The sequence below is a fragment of the Anastrepha ludens genome, chromosome 4 (genome assembly GCF_028408465.1).
Source record: "Anastrepha ludens isolate Willacy chromosome 4, idAnaLude1.1, whole genome shotgun sequence".
Lineage (NCBI taxonomy): Eukaryota > Metazoa > Arthropoda > Insecta > Diptera > Tephritidae > Anastrepha > Anastrepha ludens.
Window position 1 is genome coordinate 25,112,546 of NC_071500.1, and position 17,673 is coordinate 25,130,218.

General features: G+C 34.2%; 1 protein-coding gene across 1 annotated transcript in view; it reads right to left on the bottom strand.

Annotated features, from left to right (window-relative positions):
* LOC128861271 (G-box-binding factor-like) overlaps nt 1-17,673 on the bottom strand; it is a 139,521-nt gene that overhangs the window by 761 nt on the left and 121,087 nt on the right. The window contains exon 4 of the transcript XR_008454357.1: nt 16,225-16,311. The gene's annotated coding sequence lies outside the window, so the exon portion shown is untranslated. The remainder of the gene's footprint in view (nt 1-16,224; nt 16,312-17,673) is intronic.

Here is a 17,673-nt window from a genome sequence, read left to right on the forward strand (position 1 = left end):
TGAACTAAATATTAATATAAACTTATTACCATATCATAACATTAAAAAATTAGCAAATAAAATTAAACAAAATTATTATAAAAAAAATGTTTATAAATGTTTGAAACAAACAAACATAAATGCCAAACATTGCGCGACAAAACATATTAGACTCGTCGCCATTAATCGTAGTAAGTGACGAAAATATCGTTATTTGTACACTATCATGCATATAATGCGTAGTTTATGTATGCTTAGTAAGATTTTATTTGATGAAGTTGAAGTGAGTGGAAAATGATTTCATGTGTTGAAGTCCACGCAAGTGCGGAAAGTCAGTGATTTCCATTTACTTAAGAGTGGCCAGGACGATTCTTCTGCATATGATCTAAGCAGCTCACAACTTCCGGGCCTCGCCCAAGCATCCTCTGGGTAGTACCCTCGAACATCTGTTTGAGAGGCGAAACAACCCAGGATATTTGGTTGGGGTTTGGAACCTGTCACATAAAAATCCTACGCCAATTGAGCAACAAAACAAAGCCTCAAATCACGTAAGCGGTCATCACGTCAATTAAGGAGAAGAAGAAGCTCAAGTGAGTACTTTAAATGCATTTAAATGCGCAGTTCTGCAGCGTTCTAGACCGGATGATTCCTGCGGAACTGATTCCGATTATTGGCTCTGACCCTTGTGGGGGAACCGCTGATCTACGGTTGGCCAATTCATCGGCAATTTCGTTTCCTTGAACACCGGAGTGTCCTGGAACCCATATAAGTACAAGCCTGTTTTGTATTGCGACCGAATTAAACTTCTTCTTACATTCGTGAACAATCTTTGAGGTTTGCTTCGCCTTATCCAGGGCCTTCAGTGCAGCCTGACTGTCACTGAAATCTCCAATCTGTTTCCCGCTCCATCTTCTCTCGATTAACAATTCGGCTACTTTTAGGATGGCAAAAACTTCCGTTTGGAAAACAGTTGCCATTTCCCCCATAGCAAAGTGATACTTATTACTATCGTTTAAGTACCTTACGGGGTATCACTATGGGTATAAGGTCGTCTTTAGGTACCAAAAACAGTGGATACTGCTCAGATAGCAACTTAAAGATTTCTCTGTGCCTCGAAGTCCCGGCGTCGTGTCAGAAACCATATTTGTGGAGTCTACACATTGCTTTTATTGTTTCTTGTTGTATCTTAAGATCCAAGAGGAGCAAATCAAGCATAGCATTTAGAGCATCGCCGGAGGGCTTAGCCTGTATAGTTCCCGGAGTGTGGACTTAACCATGCTTCGTTGCCACCAGACCACAGAGGCGTAAGTGATGATTGATCTGATAAGAGATGTGTATATCCATAGAACCACAGCAGATTTCAGACCCCAGATTTTACCAAAGGCTCTGCGGCATTGCTGAAAAATCCTTAATGCGCGATTCACCTCCAGAGAAACTTGTATCTCCCAAGACAGCTTCTTATCCAAGATTACTCCTAAGTTAAAGCCAAGTCCAAGCATAGTTTAACCCTTAAACTTAATTGTAAGCAGCCGAACAAGTAATGGGGCAGCTAAAAAACCACTTACATATGTTACGAAAAAATCAATTAAAACGTTTTCAATTTTTTCCTCAACTCATAAGTTGGTCAGTTAAGCCCTGGAAAACTCTGCACTTTTATTATGAATCCAAATTTAATTTGAAATATTTAGACGGAATGAGAAAAGTTAGATCCTCTATGTGGTCAAACTACAGTTAAGTATGGCAGAATGGTATACTGGCGTGGGGATGTTTTTCTGGATTTGGCATTGAGCCGAATAAATAATACAATGGATTGATTTATGTTTTACTATTTTACAGTTTGTGACACAATTAATTACTCAGTATAGTCTCCCTGAATATCAGCACACCAGTTCCAACGATATTCCAATTGATGAATTCCATCCCTGAAGTGAGAATCTAGAAGGGTGTTATGATCTCATCATTTGATTAAAAACGTTTTCCACGCGTGAATTCTTTTAGATTTGGAAACAGATACAAGTCGCTAAGGGCCAAATCTGATGACTATGGAAGATGCTTCAACAATTTGAACTTTAATTCATGGATTTTAGCTATTGTAAAAATGCTCTTCTGACGCGATTTTTTTCTTTCTTTCATACAGCTTTCTGAAACTCGAAACTGCCCAATGAGATGCCTAGCGCTTCTACTAAATCTCTTTCAGTCACTCGACGGTTTTCCAATATGAGATCCCGTATTTTTTCTACGATTTCTGGTGGTGTTGCTGTTTTTGGGCGCCCTTGACGTGGATCGACTTCAAGGCTTTTACGACTACGTTTAAGTTCAGCAACCCATTTTTCTACTGTACTAATTGATTGCGAAAAGTCCTTATACACTTTCAACATTCGTTCATAAATTTCCTTTAAAATCTTCAAAAAGTAAAAATTCAATCACCGCACGATACTTGATTTTTTTCATCGTAGAAAATACTGCGACAAGTTGATACTAAATGGCTTGCAAACAAAGAATGAATTGCGGATTGAAATTAAACTTTACATACGTGTATATGAAGAATGTACGAACATAACAAAAAAAAAACAAATTTAGGCTACCAGCAACGCCCTCTCTTATCGAAACGGAAAACTTATTGAACTACCTGCTAATAAAGTTTAAATTTGAAGTTGCTCATCGCGTTCATTTTTGTTATTTTTTTGTACCCGATGTGAATTTTCTTCTATATGAAGCATACATTCGGAAGTGCATTCCTGTGAATATATGAACAACTTCAAAAAAACTAAAAAAAAATTTCAATTAAACGACAAGAAAATAAAAATTCAATTAAAATAATAAAACAAACTTTCAACTTTTAATTAAAAAATAAAAATAAAAATAAAAATATGTTTAAATAAAAAAAAATTTTCAATTGAAAAAATTTTAAAAAATTTCATTAAAAAATATTAAAAAATTAAATAAAAATTTCAATTAAAAAATTAAATAAAACTTTCAATGAAAAAAATTAAAAAAAATTTTATTAAAAAGAATAAAAAAAAAATTCAATTAAAAAAAAGATTTCAAAAAAATTTTTTTCAATTAAAAAAAAAATCTATTAAAAAAAATAAAAACAATTTCAAATAAACAAAGTAAAAAAAGTTTCATTTAAAAATATAAAACAAATTTCATTTAAAAACATTAAAAAAAAAATGCAATTAAAAAAATAAAAAAAAAAATGTATTAAAAAAATAACAAAAAAAAAATGCAAATAAAAAAAATTTCAATTAAAAAAAAAGTTCAGCTAAAAAAATAAAAATAAAAAGTAAAAATTTCAATTTAAAAAAATTTCGATTAAAAAAAAACAAATAAAAAATTGAATTATAAAACAAGAATTCAATTTAAAAACGTTTCAAAATTTCAAACCTTCAAACTTATGTCAGAGTTTTTAGGAAAACTCTAAGTATGCAATTTTTTGACCGATTCAATGTTGATGCGATAAAGCGCAAGTATGAGGTGGCTTAAAATTCGTGTTGAATTTTGACATCCACTCCGTAGCTAACTCATAATTATCACTAAACAATTTTCTTCACATCGAAGTTATTACTTTTCCTCACAAAAAAAAAAAGAAAAAAAAAACACGTATTATTTGCATCACAAACAGCAAAACATAAAAATTAGAAACGAACACCTCAGGTAAGCCTCACATCCTACTTATGTACATATATACACATTCGTATATATAAATGTACATATGTATGTAAGTACATGCATGAGATGCCGACATCAATGACTACGTGGAAATCAAAAGATCAGTTAATCAGCAACGTATGTAAATGTGTGCGATGTTGCCAGATACCCAATCTAAACGAGTGTAAAAAGCCACACACACTCACACATATAGATATATACGTGTTTACTTTTTCTTTAGATTAACGATAGATATGTAGTTGTGTGCCAGCTTTTCGACCGGCGATTGCTAATCAATTCACCAGCTAAATTCGTATTCGTGCCTGTATGTAGATTGAGTTCATGTAACTAAAACGTGGTTTTTTCGACCGGCAAATGTTTAATGAAAGCCTGCTGATTGTATACGTATTGGTGTGGCTTGGCATTTTGCACTTTTGCGAAAAGGCCAGCACAAAACTAACGAGAAAAAAAAAATTTTTTTTTTTTTTTAATTTTTTTCTTGATTCTATGGTAATTGCGCCGCTCTAATATCGCTCAACAAACGCAGACATCCACCAGCTCAGGTTCAACACGAACGCAAACTCAACTGATTGCAATTGTTGCTTCATGTGGGCTGGTTTGACTTGAATTTCTTTCTTTCGAAACCGTTTTTAGCTTCTCAATAACTTCATAATTTGTTTGTCTTCGTTTCCTTAGCTATAGCTAATTGCAATATTTGGCTTCTCCATGGTTGTTGAGATTTGCAATCGTGTAACAAGATATTAGTATTGACAAACAAATTAAATAGGGAGAAATTATGCACGTTGGTCCAGAGAGATGTTTCCTTTTGAAAATTATTGGTTTATTCGAAATAGCAAACATTCCTCTCCATTATTCAGCCTCTCGGCTGAACCGTTAACGGAATTTCAGATTTCTTTATTTTTCATTTTTATTCTAAATTCTACAAAAATATCCTTGGAAAAAATATCTGGAAAATTGCCCAAAAATCTGCAATCGAATGAATGACTAGCGATCGCTGTCGTCGCACCGAACACGATAAAATTGTTTGTCTTTTCAGTGTAGCCGCTACAGATTCTTCATATAGTATAACATCGGTCTTGCACGATAACTCCCAAACTAGTTTAACGACGTCAAATCGCAGCTCCGAGTTAAACAATTGGCTTCGCCAAGACACGATTACAAAACTTGGCGTGCAAATAATCGATTATGGCATGGGCTGTGTTGCACGGTGTGCCATCCTGGAGAAACCGAAGATCGTCCAAATACATGACTTCAATTTCCGGCGACAAAACAAAATTTTTATCATGATTCTGTAGTGCTCAATTTTGACCGAAATGTCATTTCGAGCAACAGTTAAAAAAAAATGGGCCAATGATGCCACCGCTCGAAAATCCAACCCACCGCTCCAAACTGTCATTCTCTGAGAATGCCATTCGCTTCTCAACGACCACGTACGAGTTTTCCTATCCCCAGACGCGGCAGTTTTGCTTGTTAACATAGCGATCGCTACGTCAGAAAAGATGATTTTGACTGCTTTTCAATAAATGCACACAACTATCATACTTAGGCTACACAACATTGACTTCGGAAATAAGTTTGCAATATCTACCAACTCTGTGCAAAGTATTATCTATAATACAACGTTTCACGCATATATAGTATACTGACTTTCTGCCACGATTTCCATCGGGAAAGAGCCTCACTGTTAATATAAGATATGGTTAACACGTTGAGCGCGGCGTCGATATTTCTAGGCCGGCAAAAGCGGTTGCTCTCTAAGTTTACCATAATGTAAAATTATCAGCTATCAATTGCCGGTTCCTCTTTGAAGAAATAACCGGACAAAAAATTTCAGTTACGGAATTTCGCAGACAATTGGTAAAAACGGACTGGCACAACGTGTAGATTGACAAATTACACCTCGGGAAGGAAAAATTGTTCATAAATTACAGAAAAAGAAAGGAGATGTTCATAAAGTTCGGACATACTGTTCTGACTGTTATGATACAATTTCAATTTCATTTTGTTGCATGTGTAAATCCCAGCCACTCTTTTGCTTAGAATGCTTCAATAAAGCTCATTAAAAGTATATTTGTCTGCATTCGACAGGCATTCGGTCACACGATAATGTCGATTTACGGCGATCGCAGCGGGCAACAGGGAAAAGTCCCCAGGCTCCGGCGTCGCGCTTAACGTGTTAAAAAAGCACAATATGGATCTATAAGGGTCTTTCGGATGTTCGATGTTGTATTATATTATAGAGCATTTGTCGCAATCCTCAAAGAATAAGGTATATTAATTTAATTTCACCTCGAATGGTTTTATATCGTGAAAAAATCATGAGTATTTATCACGACCAATATCAAAGTTGAATGCGAGTACTTTACTTGACACTTAAGAACGTTTGACAGTTCACTATATGGAATTATACATATTTATTCATTATACATACGAATTTTAAGGGAGAGAATACAAAAAAAGGATAGAGCAAGAATAATTAGAGCAAACTTGAGCAAAAGCAAAATTAAAAATTTTAGAAAAAAAAAAAATTAGAAAACTGAAGAAATACCACGACTAAAAGCTATTCTGCCTCATCCTTATACGTTCTTATTGTTGTTATTGAAACAAACATTCGCCAAAAATGTTTGGGAAACGCTGCCGGGATGACAGTCCTTGGCCGGATATAAGACCGAGTCGTTCCGGTAATGTAGAACCGACGTTCTTAACCCGGGTTGCACAGGTCTCCTGGATTGGATGCTAAAATCATCTTGGTTCGCGAATTCAAATTAGCTGAATTTTTCTATATCTCTCTGGCCAAGGGCGGATATTTACTCAAAATATGCTCTGAAGTTGATAAAATCGGTTACCCATAACACAAAGTGAGTCAAAAGATATATCGTTCTAAAGACTATTTTGGTAGGTGTCACTTTTGAAGCTGTCATTTTTTGATATTTGACAAGTAGAAACTACGCCATTAACAAAATTTAATAACAATGGAACGATGCACGCTTAAAAGTATTAAAATTCACTATAAAAATGGTGAAAATTTGGCAAAGACGGTTCGTAAAACTCGAACATTTTTGAGTCATCGTGAAGCACCTTGTCGGACCGCAATTCAGAAATTGGGGAAAAAATTCGAGCTGTTGGGACAAGTTAGTGATGTGAAGAATAAAACACGTGCATGTCGCTCAAGAACAGCCGAAAATATTGCTGTTGTAGCCGAAAGTGTTGAAGAAAAGCCAGGTTTGTCCATTCCTCGTCGTTTTTTGGAATTAGGCATTCCACAAACGTCATTACACCGTATTTTGCATAAAGATTTGGGTCTTAAGGCTTATAAAGTCCAGTTAGCACAAGAACTCAAGTCGAGAAAATCCAAGAGTTATTGTTGAAAAACCTTTCTATCCTCAACGTGTGCCTGTTTGGTGCGGTTTATGGTGCAGCGGAGTCACTGGACCTTACTTTTTCGAAAATGAAGCTAGAGCAACAGTTACAATGAATGGATTGTGCTATCGAGAGATGATTAACGATTTTTTATGTCCCGAATTGGATGATATTGATCTGGACAACTTTTATTTTCAACAAGACTGCGCTACATGCCACATAAGCAACGAAACCATTGATCTTTTACGGGAATAAAACCCTTTACAAAAGTGATATTGAAATGTTAAAGCGGCGTTGGTATGATAGCGTTGTTCTCGATGGAAATTACGTTGAAGAATAAAGCTACTTTTGAACAAACAAAAACGTGTTTTCTTTGTTAGTCCCGGGACTTTTCAGCCCATGTGTTACATATGTATCAAAAGACAGACTTAAGTCGTTATATTTCAGTTGAATACTATAACTTTTTTTTTTTTTTGTCAAAAGTGAGTTGATATCTATGAAGTTCTTGCTCTTCTAAGCATTTTTGTTTTTAGTTTATTAATTGTTCTCCGAACTATATTACTTGATAATTGCCTTAATAGCACTTTCGATACATGTAAGCTTTGTTTTTAAATTACGTAATTTTGCAAATAGAAATCGGTGGTGCGTCCACACAAAGTTCCCCTAAATGAGTAATACATTTTTAAATGCGTATATTATAATATAATAAGAAGCTCGCCAATAAGGTGGGCGAAACTTTCCTTATTAACTCTGTCAAAAAGTTGTAAATTTCAATAACAAAAAAACCGCACATACACGCCTTTATGGTTATTTCTGTTTTATTCTGGTTGCCTGCATATTTACAAATGTTCATATGAGCTTGCGTGTATGTGTATGTACCAATCCCATGTAAGTGCATCAAAGTGTGTCAAATTAAAATGAACAAAAACTGGAAGCAATTAAATGTTGTTGACATTTTTGTGATTCGAGGTGAAATGTTGTCAATTTTGTAATGTTTGATTTTCCTATATGTGTATGGATATATTTGTGTGTGTGTGTGTGTGTGTGTGTGTGTGTGTGTGTGTGTGTGTGTGCAATGTACATATGTATAATAAAACCAAGGAAAACATAGTAAGTAGCCTACATTAACACTAGATTTGCGCGCCTTGACAGTATACCTTTTATCACTAAAATCCGTCTTTTTGACGGGTATATTAAAATGCAGTTTTTTTGTAAAACAATAAAATGTTTGCATTCAATAATACATTTTTTTACATATTTATTACATCTCATGCAAATATACCATAGTTAGATCTCTTTTTCTTACAAAATCCAATTTAGCAAGATTTTCACACATTTGGATTTTGTGCATCAGACAATGAATTTTTGTTTCAAACTTGTTTACTCATGTATTGACTGCAAAACAGACCTTACTTGCTTTGTTTTGTTTTTTTCTTTTTTCTGGATGTTTTATACCTATGAAATTAAAACTGTCTAACTGAAGGATTTTCGTAAAAACAGGTATACCTCCCCCTCAGAAATAATAAAATAAAGGCGTTCCAGAAAAAATGTGTGTGAGAATTTTTTAAGCATTAAATCGAAAATCCATCATAATTATGGGTTCCGTAAATCTAGTGATAAGGGATCGTATGACTAAGAAAGAAATAATTTGTTGAATGGTTAGATTAGATTATCCAGGTTGTTTGTCTAAAACAGAACACCCGACAGCCCTAAGGCCCATAGTGATACCTGCTTTTGATTTACATTCCCTAACTAAGTTGCTCAAACCACTTAGATCTTTTTAAGAAGGTAACTAGGCCTTCAAAGAAATAATCGCCAAGATATTTGGCATGGCTTCTTTCGAGTGCAGGACATTCGCAAAGGAGGTGTCGTAATGACTTAATTTCTTCTTTATCTCCCTAACTCCTGCAGAAGTTATTGTAAGGTATACCCAATTCTACTGGCTAGTGTACCAATAGTGCAGTGACCCGTTATAACACCTGTGAGGACGCTGGTGGTTGATCTGTTGCATCCAAGCAGACATTTTGTCCTTTTAAAATTCAGTTTTGGCCAGAACGTTCTGGAGACCCTGCAGTTAGTAGTCAGACACCACCTTCTATTGGTTTCCACGATTACGCTTAAGTCAATCGTAGTGTCTAGCTCAGAGCTTTTCCGCTCTTTCATTTCCCTCCACCCCAGAGTGGCAACAAAGTGTATTGGCTTGAAAGTGGCATGGTTTCTCTTGGCTTAAGAAACTGGTAAAGGTGTGCGGAAAACAGAGATGCCTGACGAGACATTATTCGGCAAGCTGTAACTCGGTAATGGGTTATTACGGTCAATTAAGTATGTAAGATTCATGTTTAGGATTGCCATCCTGCTGGATCCTCCATTTTAGTGGCATTTCTTTCAACAACAACACTTCATGTCTTAAAATATCCGTATACATAAAGTGATCCATTACACTATTTATACGGTGAATAGGACTGATTCCTTTTAGAGAAACATCCCTAGATGTTTCCCCGCCATTCTTAGTCGTTAATATTTAATGGGGCCTTGGTAGTCTCGCGTAAGTGCACTAGCCTGCCATCACAGAGGTTGTGGGTCCGAATCTCACGTAAAGCACTGTCCTCGCACTTTTCCAAATTTACCTACTTTCCCTGTTTCTAAAAAACAAAGAAAGAAAAAAAGCAAAACCTCATTCCTCAAACCCAAAAACTTATCCTTTCCATCCTTACTCCCGCACAATAGTCAGCGCACTATTTGCATTGTGGCTGCTAAAGCAAAGAAAAAAAGCACATCACGGTAATAGCGCAGACAAGCCACTGTAGCGAAGACCTCAACCATCAGTGTGATCCTTCTGTCAGAAAAATATGACGCACAGATGGCGCTCCAAGCAGTACGAAGGCGTTGTTCTTAAGCAACGGCAGGTGGGCATTCCCGCTACTTAAGCCTGCCGCTATTATCACCTACCCTGCCAGAAAGCAAATAGATTAACGAAACCAACGCAAGACAAGTTTTGTCGTGGCCCTATGCTCCCGAGAGGAGTGAATAAGGAAACAAAAAAAATTTAAGCAGATTTTGCATATCTAAAACGGAACGAATTTAGTAATTGAGTAAAGCCATTTAAATAAGCCAACTGGGTTATTTTCATCTAAAATATTGCTATTGGCAACGTAGTTGACTTGCAGTTAATTATATGTTTAAACTGCCGTTAGTGCGTCACCGCAACCATAATGAGAAAGAAAAAAAATTTACAATATTAGGGCTTGAAATAGGGCGTTAGGCACGTTGTGGTGCACGGATTTCCGAAAAAAAAAACAGTCATTTACATAACCGAACCACATCAAACGAACACGTTCCAACATTCCAACGATAGCACACAAACTATTACTCGTAGCAGTACTAATTTGCACTGGAAAAACTAAGCTGCCTCCGGTGTACGCTCAACGTGTACAACGCCAACACAGTTAACGAGTCAACGTGGATGCCACTATTTTTGTGTTGCTAATTCAAATTTTTAAATGAACAGAAAAAAAAAACGAATGAGTACATCCTTCATAGGAAAATAATGAACATTTACGTAAACCATTACACGCACGTTTTGCTGTTTGCCACAATTCATTGCATTCATATTGCGGCTATTTTGGCCATTTGTGTGTGTTGTTGATAGATAAAAATATTTCCATTAAGTTACTTCCTCTAGTAAGGCAACAAAACAGAAACATGTAACGCAAATATGTCAAAAACAGTGTTTCATACCTCGTGAGCAACTACAACAGCATAAATTTATGTAAGCATGTAATTCCCTGGGTGTAGTGTAGCACAGGAAAGTGAAAATTTCACTTTTCAAAGAGCCGAACTAACTTAACTGCAAAACGTTGAATTTAAAAACCACTTTAACTGAAATTCAAAAAAAATTTGCATATTTTTTATTTTTCCTGGAATTTGGTTCTTATTCTCATAGCCAAATTCAATAAATACTGAAGGGACTGACACACAGACTACCCGTTGAGCAATTCAAAGGACGAGCTGATATGGTGAATGCATACAGTCTTATGCAGAATATATAATATTTCAATATACCGGCCGATTCGAACTTAAATCAGTGTGCTCTTACATTCCACAAGAGGAATTATCCTCTAATCTTCGCTAACTGGCGCGAAATTATTTTTCCTAATATTGCATATAAGGATTTATAGAGCGTCGTATTGTGTGAAATGCTTAAATTAAATACACAAAATTTGTTGATTTTAAAAATATATGAAAATAAGTTGTCCTGTGGGACACTCTCAGGCTCGTAGCCCATTGTAATGCCGCGTGAGGGAGCTTGTCCCTATCTCTCCTAAAACTAGTGTGTGCTTTTCAGAAATTTTAGCATATTTCTGATTTCTGAGATCTTCCAACTCATTAAAAAATTGTTTACCTACAATAGAACAGTAAACCTACGTCTGGATAGAGGAGGGCAATGGCACAGTAAGAGCGAGATTGTCTCGTCCTATCCCTCATCTAGACAACTTCTACAGAAGTCATGTGTTTGCACACCCATCCTTTGGGCGTGTCTACCTATTAGGTAGTGCCCCGTTGGGACTGAACTCAGTGTGCTAAGACTATGCTTATTTTGGCTTAGCAGAGATTCTGTGCGTTTAGCATTATTTATTCAACACTAAATAAAAAACAAAATACATAAGTTCCTATATGAAGATAAGCAACTCATTAGTACAAATGAAATTTAATACATTTAAGATCAAATCTTAGAACAAATATCGTAATTTTATATGTAGTTTTGCATTTGTGCAAATACTACCGCTGCTATTAGATTATAAGACCTAATTTGCTGAATATCATTATATTAAGATAGATTGCAAATAAAATATTTACACAAAAAAAAAAAAAAAGTTTAGCATTGAGAGTCGGACGCAGTTGTCGGACGATTCTGCAGGTGGTTTCATTAAACAATCTTTCGTTCGCTGTTCTTACGATTTCTTCAAGGATAAGTAGCTTACATTTTTGCAGGAGGATGTTAAACTTGTCATTAAGTGACAAATAGTGTCGAATCATCAAACTCGTGAACTAGAAAGCTGCAGTATACAAACAAACAGGCAATGGAGCGTATAAAGGTCCAAAAAAAAATTGTTTTCTTTTTTTTTAATTTATTACTTTATTATTAACTTTTTTTCATTTTATTATAATTTTTTTTCGTTTTTTATTATTATTATTATTATTTGATTTTTTTTTTTGTTCATTTTATTATTATTTTTTGTCCATTTTATTTTTTTATTTTATCTTTTTTTCATTTTATTATTATTTTTTATTTTATATTTTTTAATTTTTATTTTATTATTTCATTAGTTTTTTATAATTTATTTTATTATTTTTTTAATTTTCTTATTTTTTGTTTTATTTTTATTTTTTATTTAATTATTTTTTTTTATTTAAAAAAATATTATTTTATAATTATTATTATATAATTAAAAAATTAACTTTTTGTTTTAATATTTTTTCCGTATTTTTTATTTATTTTATAATTTTGTTATTGTATTATTTTTTTTAGTTTATTATTTTTTGAATTTTTTTATTTTTATTATTTATTTTATTTTTATTTCTTTTTTATTTTTTATTTATTTTTATTTTTGTTTTTTAATTATTATTTTTTAATTAAAACTTTATGTTTGTTTATGTTTATGTAAAATGCTCATTGATCGAGAATTTCACAGCATTGCTGATCGGAAGTGGCGAGTGGAAACTACTTGCGTTACGACCAGAGAAATCTGGCCATCCTACAATCTGAAACAGACAAAAACCCTTATAAGTCTTTCGAAATACGAACTAAGGCATATAATATCTCTTATCACCGGCCACTGCCTTTTGGGCACTCACACACGTCGGCTCGGGGTTCCTCAAAACGACCTGTGCAGATACTGCGAGGACGAAGATGAGGAAGTATCGAGCAGGCATTTGCTGTGCAGTTGTCCCGGTCTAGCAAGAAGTCGACTCGCTCTTCTAGGCTCTCCAACAATTGACAATCTTTCAGTACTCTCGAACCTGAAAATCGAATCTCTCATCAAATTCTCGAAACGAATTAATATCTTTGACCAAAATCTACAATAAAAATCTCGGTTAGGTGGGGAAATCATATAACATAATGAGCTCTAGGGCAACACAACGGGCCCAACTTGCGGTCTATGTGGCACTCCGATGCGGGGTCACCCAACCAACCAACCAATTAAAACTTTTATTTTATTTTTTATTTTCTTTTTTTACTTTCTTTGTTGTTATTTAATTTTTTTTTTTATTTGAAGTTTTATTTTATTTTAATTTAATTTTTTTTTATTTTATTTGTATTTCACTTTTATTTATTTTTTGTTTTTGTTTGTTTTTTGAATAAAAGTTATTCAAATGCTCTTCACTTCTGTTTTTGTCCTGTGGGAATACCTTGGTTTTTTGCAATTATCATGAAAATGAAAAAATGTAAAACCTATTAAAGATAAAGATTTGTAGGATTTTCTCGCCTTTCAATAAAATTTTAGCTTTTAGCTAAAGAATGCCTAGTAGCTCTAAATTATATTAGCACCGTCTTCAAGGTCAGTCTTATATGGAGATAGAAATATTGAAGGAAATTGCAAGGCCGACGACCTAGCCAAAAAGGGTAGTTAATCTTCCACTGCTTGAAAACAGGGACAATATTGGAATTTCAAATTGCAAATTAAGGATAAAAAAGAATATTCTGCAGGAGGCCAATAGGTCACTTGTGTCACTTGTCAGGAGTATTTTCCCATGAATACTGTAGAAGCTGAAGATCCGAAGACGAGGAAAAAACAGTAGAACACGTAATCGCCGATTGTCCAGTCTTATAGCTAGGAGCAGACCAAGATTGTTAGGAAAATACTCTTTTGACTCTCTTACTTGAACTATCCCATCATACGCTTCATCAGAGCATCTAAATGGTTCCGATGATGAATAAACACTGAAGTTCTCGTGATACACAGGGGATACCGTAACGGACTTATATGATCTAAGTGAACTGACTATTCTGCCACAAAAACCTCACCTAACTAAACTATAACTTTCTATAATAAATTAATATGAAACAGCTTATATTTCGTCCAACCGAGTTCTTTATAATAGCAATAGCAGGGCGAAAAATTACCAAGTTAAAAAAAAAGTATGGAAATTTCTAACTTTTTAATCAGGAGCATATGTTTGGAAGTATTTTATAAGGAAGAAGAAATGCTCCACAGCTCATCGAAAAAAAAATTTCAAAAGTCAAATATAATTTGAAACAACTTGAAATTTGCACGTTTTTGTAATATGGATATTGAATGCGCTAGAGAACTGATTACACAGAATTTTTCCAAAAACTAAACATTTTGTTTTGTATTTTTTTTTTTTTTGTGAATTTTGCACAAAGTTTGAAGTTGACTTATAAAAACTGAAAAAAAATATTACAAAAATTACAACAAAAAAACAAATGGTTAACACTTGTTATTCGATGCGCTCCTAATATTTTAAACACAGGTTTAAACACAGGTATGTACATTAAGTAACAATGAATTTAAAACGCATTGGGCAGATCTGCAGAAAAGTTGGCTTTCCATCCCAGAGAATCCCACAGACAAGGAAGCCAACAATTTTTTTTGCATCATCGCATGTCAGGAGCTGCCCCTTTGCTAGCTTTTAATTCTCACTTCACAAAGTTATGTCCGAGCATGTCTACGTGCATACAATTATATTCGCTTTTGGTTATTCATAGAGTTAAGATTGACACCAAAGCGTTTTCATGGCCTTGTAAGGTTTTGTATTTGGTGACATTCAGTGACGAGTTTGCACTGTGGATCATAGGTTGTATATTATGCTTTAATATTATTAAAGTTATTATTATTTCACTTTAGTACAGCAGTTAAAAACAAATTACAAGTTTAAAACTTCAAATCTTTTATATACGAAGTTTATTATTAATAGATTTTGTAATAGTTTGTGATTGTTATTAACTCTTATAAAGGCAGATTTTCATTGCCAAGCTTTTACGAAAGACAAAAAAAACTAAATCCAGATACTATCGCTCCACCTTAATGTGCATTTACGCCAGTAATTTAAAATTCAGTTAAGCCCAAAAATCCCCGATGTCCAACACAAACTTTTCTGTGGCCAGACAACCCACGTGTTATTATCACATTAAAATATCCACACTTTTAGTCGAGATAGTTGGTTCCGCATAAAGCCGTAGGCACAAAAATGTTACGCCATTAAGGAGGATACAAAAAAAATGTATAGAAAGAGAAAGCATAAAATGAAACGTGCGAAATATGTGTAAACTCAGGCGAACTCTTCGGCAATCATACTGGGCACTAGGTAGTACTGGGTACTACATTCACTGTGCCGGTCCAAGTTCGATTTAATTTCCATGCCACATAAGCCACCCATTCACTCGCGCTATTTTTACTCTCCAACCGAAGCTGATGAAATGTTTAAAAGAAAAAAAATGTAAACACAAAAATGGAGGAAGGTGGAACATGTAATCAACTTAATGAAAATTCTATTTTTGCTCTATTGCCGGTGGGAATTGCCATCGTCGTCAAAGAAATGTCTATGTATAAGCAGGGCCCAATAAAATAAAATTAAAACAACTTATTTGAAAATATATAAGTATGTATGTACATGTAATACATATTTTTATACTAGCGTGGAAAAAAGTACACGCATACATATATAATGAAAAAAGTACACGCATACATATATAACGAAAAAAGTACACGCATACATATATAATGAAAACGTTGAAGGACAAAAGAGCAGTCTCAAAATATTGATTGAAAGTTCTCTGCTGCGTTAAAAAGTAAAACGGAATTAATTGCGATATTTCACAAAAGCTAACAACTTTAAGAAATTCACCGCTGTTCTAGAGTTGACACAGCGTAGGCTACAATAAGGGGCGGTCGATACCCGTTTAACGGCGTAATTTCTCTTTACTAAGGCAAGGCCATCATCATTCATACCCATAACATAAACCTTTCCATTTTATTGCAGCAACAGGGCGTTGTTATGACTTAAGCAGTTAAATAAACAAGTCGAAAGTATGTATGTATGTATGTACACATATATGTATGTATGTATGTATATATATGTATGTATATAGCAGTAGACACTCGAGCATATAACTCAAATATATTGTTATATACTTGTAAATACTCATATATTCTTAGCCAAGTGCGTAATTGGTGTAAATTTCCTGCTTACCAAAGTGATGATGAGCTTTCCTTTGAATTAATTGCCATTAATAAACACCTGATTATGAAATAATTGCGAGAAATTGCGGATATTTACCTAGAAGTAAAAGAGAAAAGATCAATAATTTAGTAAGAGTGCATAATAAATAGGCGATAGGAAGAAAGGAAGTAATAAAATTATCAAACAAATGACTGTGAATGACAGGGGAACTGCTTACATGTATACGAGGTGTGTTCAAAAAATAAGGTGAATTTTCATTTTTCATTAAAAAAAAATTTTATTTATTCATCAATTTATATTTTATCTCCCTCACAGTACTCCCCTCAGATATAATACATTTATGGGGTTAGGGGTAATCAAAAATTAAAAAAAAATTGAATTTTTATTTTTTTGCATTTTCATAAAGTATAATATCTCAAAAATATTGGGTGAAAATTTGAAGCGAATCCGACAAATACTTTTCGAGTTATTCAACAATTAACAAAGGGCGCTCGGACGCCCGATAGCAAAATTTTAAATGCGTTTTTCTCAAAACTATGTTTTTTGAACTGGTGATCGCTGTAACTTAAAAAACGCTTGGTAGATTTCAATAAAATTCATACTGCTTTTGGAAAACATGAAAAACTCGTGCCTGAAGGATTTTTTGTTGTTCAAAAATTTCGATTTTTTTTAAACAAATAATTGTCGGTTTTTTCCTCGAAAATCTGAAAAATATTTCCTGAGGCCGTCATATTGTTAATTTTGAAAAAACAAAAGCTTTTCTTGTCCTATTGATTTTAGATGAATCTCCAAGGACTTGTGATGATCACCGCAAGGGGCTTTTGGAGAAACGGGCGGCGATAACTTTTACAATTTTTTTTTTCTTTTTACTTTTGCTAAAGTCAAGTCGAAACATTATGTATTAATGCTATGTTTTTATTTTTGTAAAATAAAACAATTGACTAGCGAAAAAAAATTATTGAAAATCATGATTTTTTCGGGCCTCTGACTAACCCTAACCCCAGCGTTTTTTCCAATCCTCGAAGCAGTTCTGATTATGCACTTTTTGCCATGTCCTTGAGCTCTTCTCAACAATTCGGTTTTTATCTCCTCAATCGTCGCAAAACGCCGTCCTTTCATGGGCTCCTCCTCAATCTTGGAAACACTAAAACGTCGCAGGGAGCCAAATCTGGTGAATACATTGGCTGAGGCATGGTAACGGTGTTGTTTTTAGCCAAATAATCGCTCACAAGCAAAGATGAGTAAGCAGTTTTTTGACTCAGAGTACTTTCACCGTATGCCACTGTCAACATTTCAAGTGTTTTTGAGCACCGAATTCCATTTTTTACACAAAATTTGATGCAACTACTTTGATCCATTTTTTTTCGATCGCAGAAAATCGCCGAACACGAACCACACTCGTCTTATTTATGCCTCTCACAAACAAACTGAAGATGCTATATTTCTAAAACCTTGAAC